This window comes from Mirounga leonina, unplaced genomic scaffold (genome assembly GCF_011800145.1).
Source record: "Mirounga leonina isolate KUSES-001 unplaced genomic scaffold, KU_Mleo_1.0 Mir_152, whole genome shotgun sequence".
NCBI lineage: Eukaryota > Metazoa > Chordata > Mammalia > Carnivora > Phocidae > Mirounga > Mirounga leonina.
This window is the reverse complement of record NW_023270380.1, coordinates 12,423,921-12,437,977: the sequence shown is the minus strand read 5'-3', so window position 1 is coordinate 12,437,977 and position 14,057 is coordinate 12,423,921.

Here is a 14,057-nt window from a genome sequence, read left to right as displayed (position 1 = left end):
GGACTGACTCTGCCTGTCGTTTCTGGTCTTTCAGCCGCCATCCGCTCACACCCCGCTTCTGGCCTCCCAGGCACCCTCAGGCCCTCGTCTGTGGAAACAAGCCCTCTGGAACCGAGGCCCTCGGCACCCCAAGGTCAGGGGAATGTCTTGAGTTACCTAGGACCAGGATGAATTCGTTTTCATCCTGACCTCCGAGGAACAAAAATCTGTGTCTTTAATGAAAAGACTGTGAAACATCCTCAGGGAGGCAGGACTGGTTTGCAGGAGGGTCAGGGAACCTTTCCCGGGGAGCAGCAGAATCAATCGTGCCTTGCGGGTGGCCATTTATTCAGCTTGTGGGGAGAGTTACCCCAGGGCTGTGCGGGCGGCCGGCTCTTCAAGGGCTCACCTAGCCCACACCCGCCTCTCAGGGCGTGTGCGCACTGAGGGGGGCTGCATCTCTGTGCCGCCCAATGAGTTTTAGGTCTCCCTCCCTATTTTTAGACGATAAGGGGTGACAGTCTCTGATAAGGCCCCAGGGATTCTCCCCAAAGGGTGCTTGAGCAGGTCTGCACTTCCCTGAAGCATCCAGAAGAGGAAAGAAGTTTTGAAGGGCTGATGCCAACAGGAGCCTCCCCCCAGTGGATATCGCTCTGTAAGACAATTCACACCGACCACCCACCCTCTAAGGAAAAACTGCTCAGGACACACCCCTCGGCACTGCTTTCCCCAACCGGACTGGTCGTATTTCTTCTGTCCCGTGCCCCCTTTGCTGTATCATGTCCCTCCAGGACTGATGCGCTCTCCGACTCGGATGCATCCGCCTTCCCAGTCTCTCCCACTCCCATCCTTCCGCCTGTGCTCCCTGCACAACCTGCCCCTGGAGCCTCCTTACAGGTCTCCGGGGGCCCCGCAGTAACCACAGGCTCGGAACCAGCCTCCTGACTCCAGTCCATCCCGCCAATGCTGTCAGGCGTGTATCTGCTGCCCACAGCTACCGGCTAGGGACTCCTCGGCGCAGGGGTCCCCCAACACCTCCGTGAAAGAGCTTCTTCCCCATCTTCACCCCACGTGGCAGCCAAACAGATCTTCACGCTGGTTCCTTCCAGTGCCTTGTTTGCATTGTTGTGGCTGCTCTTAAATTTTGTTTTCAGGGCACCTGGGTGGCTCAGATGGTTAAGCGTCTGCCTTCGGCTCAGGTCATGATCCCGGGGTCCCGGGATCGAGTCCCGCATCGGGCTCCCTGCTCCTTGGGAGCCTGCTTCTCCCTCTGCCCCCCCCCCCGTCATAAAAAAAAAAAAAAAATTTAAAAAAAAAAAAAAACTTTGTTTTCAGAAACGTTCTAAGTGCAGGTGGTCAACAACCAAACAATGTAGAAGGTAAGAGGTGAAAAGTACGTCTCCCTTGGCCACTGACTCCCCTCTGTGCACCCCTCCCGGAGGTAAAAATGCTGCTGGTTTTGGAGCTATTCGCTGCGTCTATGTCTCTGTGGATACATGTCCCCCCTTTCAAAATAAATAAGAGCACACGACATACACTGTTCTGCACTTGGCTTCTGTCACCTAATAGTGTCTTAGGGATTGTTCTGTATCAATACATAGGATCAGATCACCTTCATCCTGTTCAGCAGCTGTGGAATATTGCATTATAAAATTTATCATAATTTATGTCACCAGTACTCTAATAAAGAATTTGATGAGTGCAGCCTTTTGGTACTAAAAATTATGCTAACCCATACATCTAGCCCTAGTCAGAGGCAGGTTTACTGAAACTAATGAAGCCCAAGCTTCCGTGTCCCCCCGTCGCAGGGGTCCTTCGGTATATTTTTTTCCCCATAAAGAGGGAACCATGAAATTATATATATGCTTCAAGACCCACAAAATCTGGAGCAGCACCTGGATGTAGTATAAATTGTCTATGAGAGCAGAGGCCAAGTGTGTATTTTACATTTGAAAAATGTTGCTGAATTCCAAAATCAAGTCCGTAATCCATGTTCTTGCCACCTCCCACAATGCCCCTGGGCTTCTCTTGACACCTCTGGTGGGATACAACCCTTTGCACCTTGCTTCAGTTACTCAGTTGGTTGTCCTTTCTTCTTCATGGGGCTGCAAGCACCCTGAAGTCAGCACTCAGGTCCTCTGTCTACTCTGCCCAGCACCCATCATAGGGCCTTTGCCCAACAGACACTCAAAAATGGTTCCATCAGCTTGAAGTCCTTTTCAGATGCGATAGATATATAATCAGTCAACAAAATACGTATTAGGTGAATATTAATATTCTGCATCACCTTAAATACAATTTAATTTTAGATCGTGTCCATGAGATACCAGCTCTGCCAACTTTACGGATTTAATGACTATGCTCTTTCTCATCATTAAAGTCACATAAAAAGTAGTATACAGTGGTGGCCCAAGGCCAAAGACCTACAAAATATTACCTAATATATTCCTTTCCCCTCTTCATTATTAATATTAAGCCACTGATATTGCAGTCTAAATAGAACCTTGCAAAGAAATTTAATTTGCAAATATGAAGAAGAAAAGCATATTGAAGCCAACACAGGCTGGCTACCCCATTCTCATTATCTTCTATTACTTTGCCATGGAGGCAAATTTCATTTGTTAGACATAGTTCATTCTTGACAAAACAGCACAAGGTATTAGAAAACTCTTCAACTTGTTTGCACTGTTTGCCAATAAGTTTGGAGGCATTCACGTTAAGGTGACCAGAATATGCAGGCATTCAATTGGATGGGATACATCATTTCTCATTTTAAGCAATATTAAGTTTAGCAATGTTGGAATCTGTGAAGGCCTCATTTGTCCTCGATCTAATAAAAACTGACATTAGAGTATCCCCAAATTCCATTTTAGCATTACTGTACATTAATCTGAGCCTCTTTGACTATCATTAGATATTTACCTGATTCCAACCCAGCCAGTCCCTCCGCACTTCCTAAAATCTTTGCTCTTTCATTAACCCCAGTATCCTGTAACTTTGATATGCCTCATCATCCCCTGGGAAGTTTCTTAAAAACACAACCTCCTAGTCCCAACCCTACAGTGTGTGACTCAATAATTTCTCTAGTCAAAGTCTAGTCCCTACCACATAGTCTTGACATCACCTGGGAGCTTGTCAGAAATTCAGACTCTCAGGCCACACCACAGCCCCACTGAGTTAGAACCTGCCCAGTTAACAAGATCCCCATGAGACCCATATGTGCACTAAATTGGGAGAAGCACTGTGCTATACCCCTCTTCCTTCCCCTCTTTTCTGTTTGTCTCCTTGACTCCATCCCCTGTCGTCTAGTCAAAGACATTATTCCCTAAATCATGTCTTAATTTTCTTCTGTCTTCACCATGTGAGGTATTGGAAGCATAGCAGTAAGTGAGTCAAATAAAGGTTCTACCACCATGGAGTTTATGTTATCTTCAGGAGGATAGGTAATAAGTAAGAGCAACAGATGAAAGAAAATAGGGAATGACTGGGATTGGTTAAGAAAGAAAGAAACACAGCAGAACGAGAATGAGTCAGGAACCACCATTTCTATTTTATAGATGAGGAAACGAAGGTCAGAGGTGACAGAATCAGGAGAGGGTCACACAGCTAATAAATGGCAGGTCTCTCTAAAACCAGAGTCTACTGTCGTGACACCTCTGCTAATATGGCGTCATGTAAAACCAGGTGGGATTCATCCATACCCCCTTGTTGCTCTTATTTTCCCAAGATTTCTGACCCCTCTGCTCCTAATTTCATGGTGGGGAGAAAAAAAAACCCAACCTTTCACCCCAACCCCAGAAGGTCCAACTGTCCCTCCCATGCATAAGGAAATTGACCATTTTGTTCATAATTTAAAAATTCCATCATCTTATCTCTGGGGGGAAAAAAAAAACAACCCTGCTTCTCTGTATCTACAATAGTAGACATATCTGTATCATCGAGAGTGTCTCCTTGAATCTTTTCCCAGAAGTGAGGCAGGTAATAAACTAAAATACACCTAGCTTACAGAAGAGATCCCAACTCTTCTCTCTTCCAAGGTAGAAAAACTCTAGGCCAATACCAGTCAACTTTAGGCAAATACCTTCACAAAGAGGAGTGTTTCATTTTCACAGGTACTATGCTAAAATATCCTCATCCAACTCTGATTCTCTGAAATGTTGATATCATTTGTGATCCAATAGAAATATTCAGGGTCTAGAATATTTTAACAAACCAACCACAAACACCATATGTGTTTGTTCCAAGAAAGTCTTTTACAACTTTGCCCATATTTAAATGTGACAACTACAAATAGATTTCATGCACAAACACCTAAAAGAAAATTTGGTGCTTGGGACGCCTGGGTGGCTCAGTTGGTTGAGCGTCTGCCTTCAGCTCAGGTCATGATCCCGGGGTCCTGGGATCGAGCCCTACGTTGGACTCCCTGCTCAGCAAGGAGCCTGCTGCTCCCTCTCCCTCTGCTCCTCCCTGCCCTGCTCATTCTCTCCGCCCCCTGCAATTAAATAAATAAAATCTTAAAAAAAAAAAGAAAATTTAGTGCTTATTGAATCAGGTAATGGGAAAAGATTTTGGTTTCAACAATAGTATTAAACTTTAAAAGTGTGCCTTGAAGGAAATAGTGCCTTGGCATCTTTAGTTCAATGCAAAGTAAAAGAAAAGCATTGTACAGTTGCCTTTCAACATTTTTTCCATCTTTCCCCCTTTGTGTGAGATCCCATGTGGTTTTCAAATTTGACCCTGATTACTCTTAATCATGAGTATTGCCAATAATTGGCTTATAAAACCAGACATAAGCCATGAAGTAGATGGCTTTTCCCTACAGACAAAGGCTAACTGAAGAATTGGCCCATGAAGATCTTTCTCTTCCTCTGGATGTTGCTGTGTGAGGATGTGAGGCCTGAGCCAACCTACTGATAATGAGTCTGACACATTAAAACAAGAGTGTTGGCTGAAAAATGGAGCCAGAAGTTCTAAAACAAACCAAAAGCCTACGCTATTTTTTATCAAACGCCATATTTTATCAAACCTAATGTGCCATCCACTGTAAGATACACCATTATTTTATGCACCACTAAGAGACATCTCTATCCCTGTGACATAATGCTTTCTTACATTTAGACTTTTTCGAAACTCTGTTATTGAAATAGTTCTTTTAGACTTATTTGGGCATAGGTTTTCAATATATCTCCTTTTAGACATAATAATAGGGTGCACGGAAACAAATTTAAGGTCATCTCAACACTTCACACTTAGTCTGACACTCCTTAGATCTACTTTTTCCGTATATCATCCTTTTCTGGGCCATTAAGCCCACCGGTGATGCATTTTTTTTTAAAGGAATGGTCCACTACTCTCTTCAGGACATTCCTCCAACCCAGTGGCACCCATTCTTCAAACACTGATATGCACGTCAAGCAATGACTACGTCACACTTATTGCCTGGCCACCAGCGACTATGAAACACATGGAAATATTAATATATAGAAAAAGTGTGTCTTAGAGTCACTGGAATACAGTATATGTGCCAATTCTTGTCCTTTTTGTTGTCGTGGACCCTAACCATCAACACGCAAACATGACCACCAAGAGGCCACCTTTCCACCTGCTATCACAGACTGCTAACTGCAGCTTCAGAATCAGGTCCAACAACTGGAGAGGGAGGGCCAAGAAGAGGGTCTGAGTCACGAGATCCTATAAGGCAACAGTGATTTACTGCTTGAATGATGAATCATTGGTGAAACTCTACACTGTATCAGAAAGCAGTTCTTCAAGGCCATGGAAACTGGCTGGCAATCAAGATTATAGCCACATTATAATTCACTGTCCAACACACCCAACCTGACTGAATAGTGTCTGACATTATTTGCCATAATACAAAGAGGAATTTGGTATTACCGGTTTAGAATACAATGTTCTTAAGTCAGTGTAGTTAAGTGACGGTCTATGTTCAGAGTCATTAAAAAAAGATGTGTTTATCACAGAGTATGAGGGGTGCCGGGTGAACAGAACTTGGAAGCAATCTTTATAAATTAGAATACAATTTAAGAATAAATATATTCAAGCTGATAATATATCCACAATTAAACGTCCTCCAAAATCAGTTGTGTGCAGTGAATGAGTCCTCAGCTTGTCTCCCTATATTCCCTATTCAGTCCTCCATTAAAATAAAACACTTAAAACACTCGACTATACTTTGGTCTCCAGAGAAGAAAGGGAATAATAATAGTGATAATAAAAACAAAAAATATCATGTCCTGAGTTCCCTGTGACAGGCATTGTATTATACCCTTAATTACACAATGCCCCACTTAATCTTCATGTGTGAGGTGGGCAATTTGAATATCATCATTTCCTAAAGGAGAACACTGAGGCTTGCAAGTGTTAGGGAACTTGCCTGAAGTCTCTAGCTGGGAAAGGGCAGAGCCATGATGAGTCAAGCCTGGTCTTTCCGTTGCCTAAGCCTAGTTGCTTTCCCTTACACCTCACTGACCATTGTCGCTAATTTATAAGGTGATAAAATAAAACCAGGGGTCCCAACTGAGCCTTTAATGAAGATCAGAGGGGTGTTTTATTCAACTCTCACCAGGAAAGTAGAGTCACCTGCATTGATTTAAATATGTAGCTTACTCAGATTTTGGAATCCCTCATGTAAATTGGGATATGTGAGAAATGGTTGGAGGATGCATAATTTACACATTGCAGGAAGGATTGACAACACTTAAATATTTTCTTCAGATTTACACCAACTCTCTTATCTCCATTGACAACAATAGACAGTACCTGGTTGTACGGAAGTATAAAGAAAGAGAAAGAGACAAGGAAAGAATGAATCATGGCAGTGATGACAGACATATGGACATAACCTATAATTAGACTTTTTGGAGAGCCTTATTGTTTTTCTCAGTAGCAATATTCAGGGCTGCCTATGGGCATAAAGTGAGGCCATCTTGCTTACTGGCTGTGTGACCTTGGGCATTATCTATAAAAGAGGTAATAATGTCTTCTTTTCAGAAGTTTAGGACTGGTGTATGGGATGTGCCGTACACAGTGTCTGACCCATCTTGCACTCATTCATTCACGGATTTTTCCACTCCATGTTCGCTGAGCACGTACTATGTTTCAGGAATGTCTCTAAGTACCAAGGATACAGCAGTAAACGATGAAACAAAATAAGACACATACCCTACTGTGATGAGGTTCGGAGTTTCGTGGGGAAAACTACATTAAATAAAGAATTAACTGTGAAAACTATGCTCAAACAGAATAACTAACTGAAAAAGCTCCCAAAAGCAAAACCTGGAAAAACAGGAGCAAGAAAACAGTATTTGATTATAACCCAAAATATAAAATAAATATTCATGAATCCATACAGATATAAATGAATGAATGAGTGAATGGGGGAGAAGAGACAAATCTCCCATGCAGAAGATTTCCAAATACGGGATCCTGGGTGGCTTAGTTGGCTAAGCAACCAACTCTTGATTTTGGCTCAGGTCACGATCTCAGGGTTTTGGGATCAAGCCCTGCACTGGGCTCAGTGTGGAGTCTGCTTGTCCCTCTCCCTCTATTTCTCCCCCCTCCCACCTCTCTCCTCTAAAATAAATACACAGCACATTACCTCTGTGATCTTCCTAAAAACACATCACTCTAGTCTAATCATGAGAAAAACTTCAGATAAATTCAATTAAGGGACATTCCACAAAATTCTCAGATTTGTACTCAAGATTGGTACTCCTCAAGACTGCCAAGGTCCTCAAAAAGAAGGAAAATTAGAGAAACGGTCCCAGCCAAGAACTTAAGGAGACATGATGAGTAAATGTATTTGGTATCCCTGGGTGAGATCCTGTGACTGAGAGAAGATTAGATCAAATTTAAGGAGATCAGAAGGAAGTATTGATTTTTATTAGAAATAATTTATCAATATTGGTTCATCAACTATAACACATGTGCTATATTAATATAAGATGCTAGTAATAGTAAAACTGGGTGCTGGATACATGGGAAGGTACTGTCTTCACAACTTTTCTGTAAATGTAAAACTGTTCTAAAACTAAAGTTTATTTGGGGCGCCTGGGTGGCTCAGTCATTAAGCGTCTGCCTTTGGCTCAGGTCATGATCCCAGGGTCCTGGGATGGAGTCCCACATCGGGCTCCTTGCTCGGCAGGAAGCCTGCTTCTCCCCCTGCTTGTGTTCCTGCTCTCGCTATCTCCCTGTCAAATAAATAAATAAAATCTTTAAAAAAAAACCAAAACAAAACAAAAAAACTAAAGTTTATTTTAAGGAGCCGGGCGCCTGGGTGGCTCAGTTGGTTAAGTTTATTTTAAGGAAACATTTGTAAAAAATCCGGAATGCACTTGTTCTAAACTCTAATAATCATTCTTTTAAAAGCTTTCTTAAAAAGTGCTCCTACGAAATAAGTCAATCAGAGAAAGACGTGTATCATATGACCTCACTGATATGAGGAATTCTTAATCTCAGGAAACAAACTGAGGGTTGCTGGAGTGGGGGGTGGGGTGGGAGGGATGGGGTGGCTGGGTGATAGACATTGGGGAGGGTATGTGCTATGGTGAGCGCTGTGAATTGTGCAAGACTGTTGAATCACAGATCTGTACCTCTGATAATCTGTACACAAATAATGCAATATATGTTAAGAAAAAAAAAAAGAAGATAGCAGGAGGGGAAGAATGAAGGGGGGAAATCGGAGAGGGAGATGAACCATGAGAGACCATGGACTCTGAAAAACAAACTGAGGGTTCTAGAGGGGAGGGAGGTGGGGGGATGGGTTAGCCTGGTGATGGGTATTAAAGAGGGCACGTTCTGCACGGAGCACTGGGTGTTATATGCAAACAATGAATCATGGACCACTACATCAAAAACGAATGATGTAATGTATGATGATTAACATAACAATAAAATTTTTTTTAAAAAAGAGAGATCAGTGTCTAACCCGCTCCAGGATGCCCTGCTGTGTCCACCTATACGGAGAATTGCTGGCACCTCCTGTTTAAAAAAAAATGTTTAAGTTTTGCCTCACCTGCCATGTCATTACTCAGTAAAGGAAAATAAATAAATAAGTAAATCATAAAGAAATAAATAATAAACATTCAAGGCCAGAAAAAAAAAAAAAAAAGTGCTCCTAAAGACAGGCCTCTGGAAGTAGGAGAGCAGGCAATTGCTAGATTTGACTTCTGACTTCTGTTTTTGCACATTTATAAATGATTTTCCTGAGGCAGTGTTGGAAGAGCTGAATTTGGGCTCATTAAAGAGTAGCTAATGTTTTAATTCTAAGATTTGCTTATTTAAAAAAAAAAAAAAAAGATCTCCTTCCTTAGCCAGAAATCCTATACCACTCACTACTGGAGTCACTCCTGTGAGTCAGGCTTGCCCAGGGCCACTGCCTGGGGGAGGGGACGGTGTCCCCCCCAGAACATGATGGTTTTGTCCAAAATGCTGCCATTAATTAGCCCATCAGCCTATGAAGGAAACTAACGTGTATTAAATGCCTGCATGCTCAGCAATGATGGTAAGGTCCTCAGTCAGAAAATCCTTGCTCTTTTATAGCACTTCTGAAGATAAGTATGAAAACCCCCATTTTACAGACGAGGAAACTAAGGTTCGAAAATGATGAGGCAGACCAGCCAGAGCTGGCTCCCTGCTTTTTCTATCTGACGTGGAATAACTGTTTATTTTACATGCCACAGGAGAGTCCTAATGAGATGGAATCAGTTTTAAAGGCCTGTCCTAGCTACAGTCTATATGAGAATGTACAAAGTTCACAGAATGGTAAAAATGTCAGTCTACTTTTCCTGCTAAAATTAAAAAAAAAAAAGAAAGAAAGAAAGAAAAGAAAACAGCTCCTCTAGCAGAGTCAACAGTCAGATGTTGGAACTCAAAGAACGCAGCAAAGTAGGTCTTGCTGAATTAAATGTGCCTTTAATTGGTGTTTTGGTTGAATGTCCCTTTTGCAGCAAAAGGAATCCAAAGTAAGTGCCATTAACATGGAGCTCGTTTTCCAACTGAGTGAACAGAACTGGGGGAGGTTGTAAAGTTTGGTTGTTCTATTTTCAGTGGCGCTCTGTTGTGTGAAGTTAATGGATTAGAAGTAATTTGTGTGGACAGGCCAAAGTATTCCCAGCCACCATATCCAAAAATATCCTAGCTGGCCAAAGCAAACAGAACCTGTTCTGCATTTTACACCGCGAGTCACCTTCTCTTGGCCCAGGGCTCGGGCATCACAGCAACCCCCCCACCCCCAAAACCAGGCATGCATTGTGTGTTTTGACACAAACTGCATATACTGTGAGCCCTGACAAGGTCTCTTTTATGTTTCTGTCAGATAACAGTATAAAGGAACTCTTCCCTTCGCGCTTCATTAGTAAACCTTTCAGGATAGGGAAGTAAATCATTGGAACTCCTGTTCTGCTTCAGTAATCTATAGCTAACATCCTCTGAATATTTCAGAGTCTGCCAGACAAGGGGGAAGCACTTTCTATAATTATTCTCAAATTACCCCGTTTTAGAGAGAAGGAAATTAAGCATCAAGAACATATGGGCACCTGGGTGTCTCAAGGTGGTGAAGCGTCTGCCTTTGGCTCAGGTCATGATCCCAGGGTCCTGGGATCGAGCCCTGCATTGGGCTCCCTGCTCAGCGGGAAGTCTGCTTCTCCCTCTGCAGCTCCCCTTGCTTGTGCTCTCTCACTCTTTCTCTCAAATAAACAAACAACCCCCCCCCCAAAAAAGAACGTAAATAATCTCACCAAGATTTCACACTAGTGGATGAGAGAATTGGAGTCCCAGGAGGCAGGAAATCTGGCTCAGGCACCCCACCATCCCACCAGGTATGACGGCTCCGCCCCGCACCCCAGTGAGTCCCATCCTGACCTCCCCACTGAAACCACAAACCAACAATTTCTGAAGTTGGAATTCAGGTTTGGGAGCTGCTTCTCCTTTCGCCAACCTCGCGGGTCACTTCGTTCTCAATTTTTCAACTTTTAGAGGAGAGGGTCAAAGACTCTCCAAATCTCATTCTCTGTCTCTTCTTCCTGCGGTTGGGAGCTGCGTCCTGGAAGCTCCACTGGGAAATCGGCTCTGAGCTTCTGGCTCGCTAGCCTAGAGCTAGATCTAGAGCCCCCCCTGCACGCTTGCCCTGCAGGGGCTCAGATTACAAAAGAATCAGGGATTGTTGCTGCTGGGAGGGAAGTTAACACTGAAGTGGTGAGGTGATCTCTGAGGGCAACACCCCCCTTCCAGGCTCTCTGTAGTGACTGCCATTCCTGGGACAGAAACGAAATGTAAAGCAAGCCCTCCCGCCCTCTGCCCTTCTCTTTTCTTTATGCCACTGCATTCCAACACAACAAATTCAGTTTTAATACATATTTTTTTCCACCAACCAGTGTATTTAGCGAACACTTCACCAACAGCAGTATGTAGATTTTACCTTAAAAATAATTACCATTTTAAGTAATAACCAAATACATTCTTATTATCAAAATGCAAGTAATACTGAAGTGTTTTTAGCTGCCCATCATTTCTCATTCATGGTGACCTATTCTTTGTTTTAATGAATGCTAATTTCTATCAGATCTCTCCGAGGGTAGTAACTCTTGGACATTCTATGTTCTGAATTGGCTGCTTCAGCATGGAGCTGCCTCTTCTCAAATGCTTTTGGACCCTGACTGTTCATTTCTTAATTTCCTCATCCCTGTTTTATGATTATTGAATGTCTAATGTAGGTTGTATGGTAGCAACATCTAGAATAATGTTTGACCAAATATCTGGGTACCATGGCCTAGCCAAGTTGACCTATGAAATTAACCACCACAAAAAAAAATCCCTAGGTGGATGCAGATAAGAGAATTGAGATTCAGAGACGAAATTTCTCCCCAGTGATTCGATTACTATGTATACGACAGTATGTCCCTCGGGATAAAAGTCCCATGAAAGCCGAGACTGTGCCTGTTGGCTCCAGTAACCCCAGTACCAAGTGTGATGTGAGCACTCAATGAAAACTGTTCCTTCTGCTGCAATCCTATAGGCTAGACATCTTGATAAACTTCTCATTAGGGAAAAGACTAGTTACCCACCCGAAATGTGTCTTCGTAGTAAAAAAACTTTATCAGATCTGGGGCAGCCTTGGAAGGACAGTCCCCCCACATAGAATCCTGGCAAGGCCATATGACCAAATTTTGACCAATGAGATATAGCCAGAAGTGTTGAATGGGGATTTGGGGATTTAAGAGAGGGACACAGTGTCAAACCCCTTTCTCTACCTTGCAGTCTGGATTACATAGATGATGATGAGCTCAGTCAGGATCCTGGCACACGATACTGAGGGTCATGTCCTAGCTGAGGGCAGGAAGGAGGCTGGGCCCCTGATCAAATCTTACAGCCACCCTGGCCCCACTCACTGCTTCCTCTGGACTTGCATTACACAGGAAAGAAAGAAACCTTTATCCTGTTTAAATCACTGCTATTTCCTATTATAAGAACCCAAACTTAATTCAAGTTCATATAATTCCCACTAAAAGATCTGGCAATGTGGATATATCAAAGCACATTCATGTAAATGCATAATTGATCTCACAAGAAAGAATACAAATTTAAGGTGGGTTAAAAAAAAAAAAGTCAGGGAGCCAGGACTCTTAAATGAACTGCACCAACCAAAATGGAACATAAACTGGAAAATATTTGCCCCCTGGCAAAGGGAAATGAAAATGGAATTTGTCTCAAGCTTTACTCTGAATGAAATACAATTTCTGCTATTTTTAACCCCTGACCTTTCCTTATATAAGTGTTAGGATATATATAAGATGTATCTTACATCTCTCCATAAAATATATATACTTACACGTACATGCACATGCACATATACGTATATTTCATCTACATTCCATGTTGGCTCAGAAATCCCAAGGGAAGAAAATTAAGATAGAAATGTGTCCCAGAGAAAGCAAATGCAAAACCTCTTTGGAGGGACACTCTCTCACAACCCAGTGGGCAAACTCAGGTTGCCCAGGATTCCCACATATAAAAAGCACCTACTGAATATAACCTCACAACCTAAAATGACAAACTCCAAGGACAAAGGACACTTTCAGAGAGCAAGGACAGAAACAATTCGACTGCTAATCGCCTCATATACTGTAATTATCATGTATAGTCTATAAAAGAAATATGTTCACCATGTTTATGGAATAAAAGATGGAATTTAAAACAAAGAAAAATAAACAAGACTGCACCGCTCTATAAAAAGAAACTAAGCAGAACTTCTAACACACATGCATGCGTGCATGCATCTACATTTATGCATATTTATTCAGCCAAGTTTAAAAACTCAATGGATGGATTAAATGGATGGTTCTAAAGCAGATCACAGTGTGGAGAAGGAAATTCATGAACTGGAAGGTGTATCTGAAGAAGTTACCAAAAGGTATCTAATCCGACTTGTAAAGAGACGAGAGTCGCTCGGTCCAGGGACACCTGAAGACATGAAGATCAAGAATGTTATAGAAATGAGGGAAGGTGTGCATCCCCAGGTGTGGGAAGCAGAAGGCTCCTCCAGGAGTCTGTGTGAAGACAGATCTGGCACTGGAGGGGCCATGCCAGAAGCCAGGTCTGCCCCACCTGCATGGACCATGGTGTAGCACAGTGTCCTGGAGAAGAAAAAGAATGTACAAAGTGCCGGGCACGCACAAACACATTGCTCGTTTAGTCCAAACGAAGTATGGTAAGCCAGAGATCATCAGTCCCATCTCACAGAGAGAAAACTGATGATGTTCAAAGACATTAAGGAACCTTCCAAAGCCACTCAGAGTAAACAGTAAAGGCCCGTTCCTTTTGCTCCCACCCTGTGCCATTTCCTGGTGTGAGACCCCTTTGCACAAAACATGAAACCACTTATTATCTCATCTTCTCTTCTTCAGAACAAGAGGAAATAGCCCTCCTGCCCTAATCGCTTCCCAGAGTGGCTACAAGGATAAAACACAAGTATATACAACATCTTAAATCCTAGAGATCTGTAATTCTCAAAGCACATTCACGTTGCTGACCCTCCAATGTAAATGCATGGTGTTGCTAAC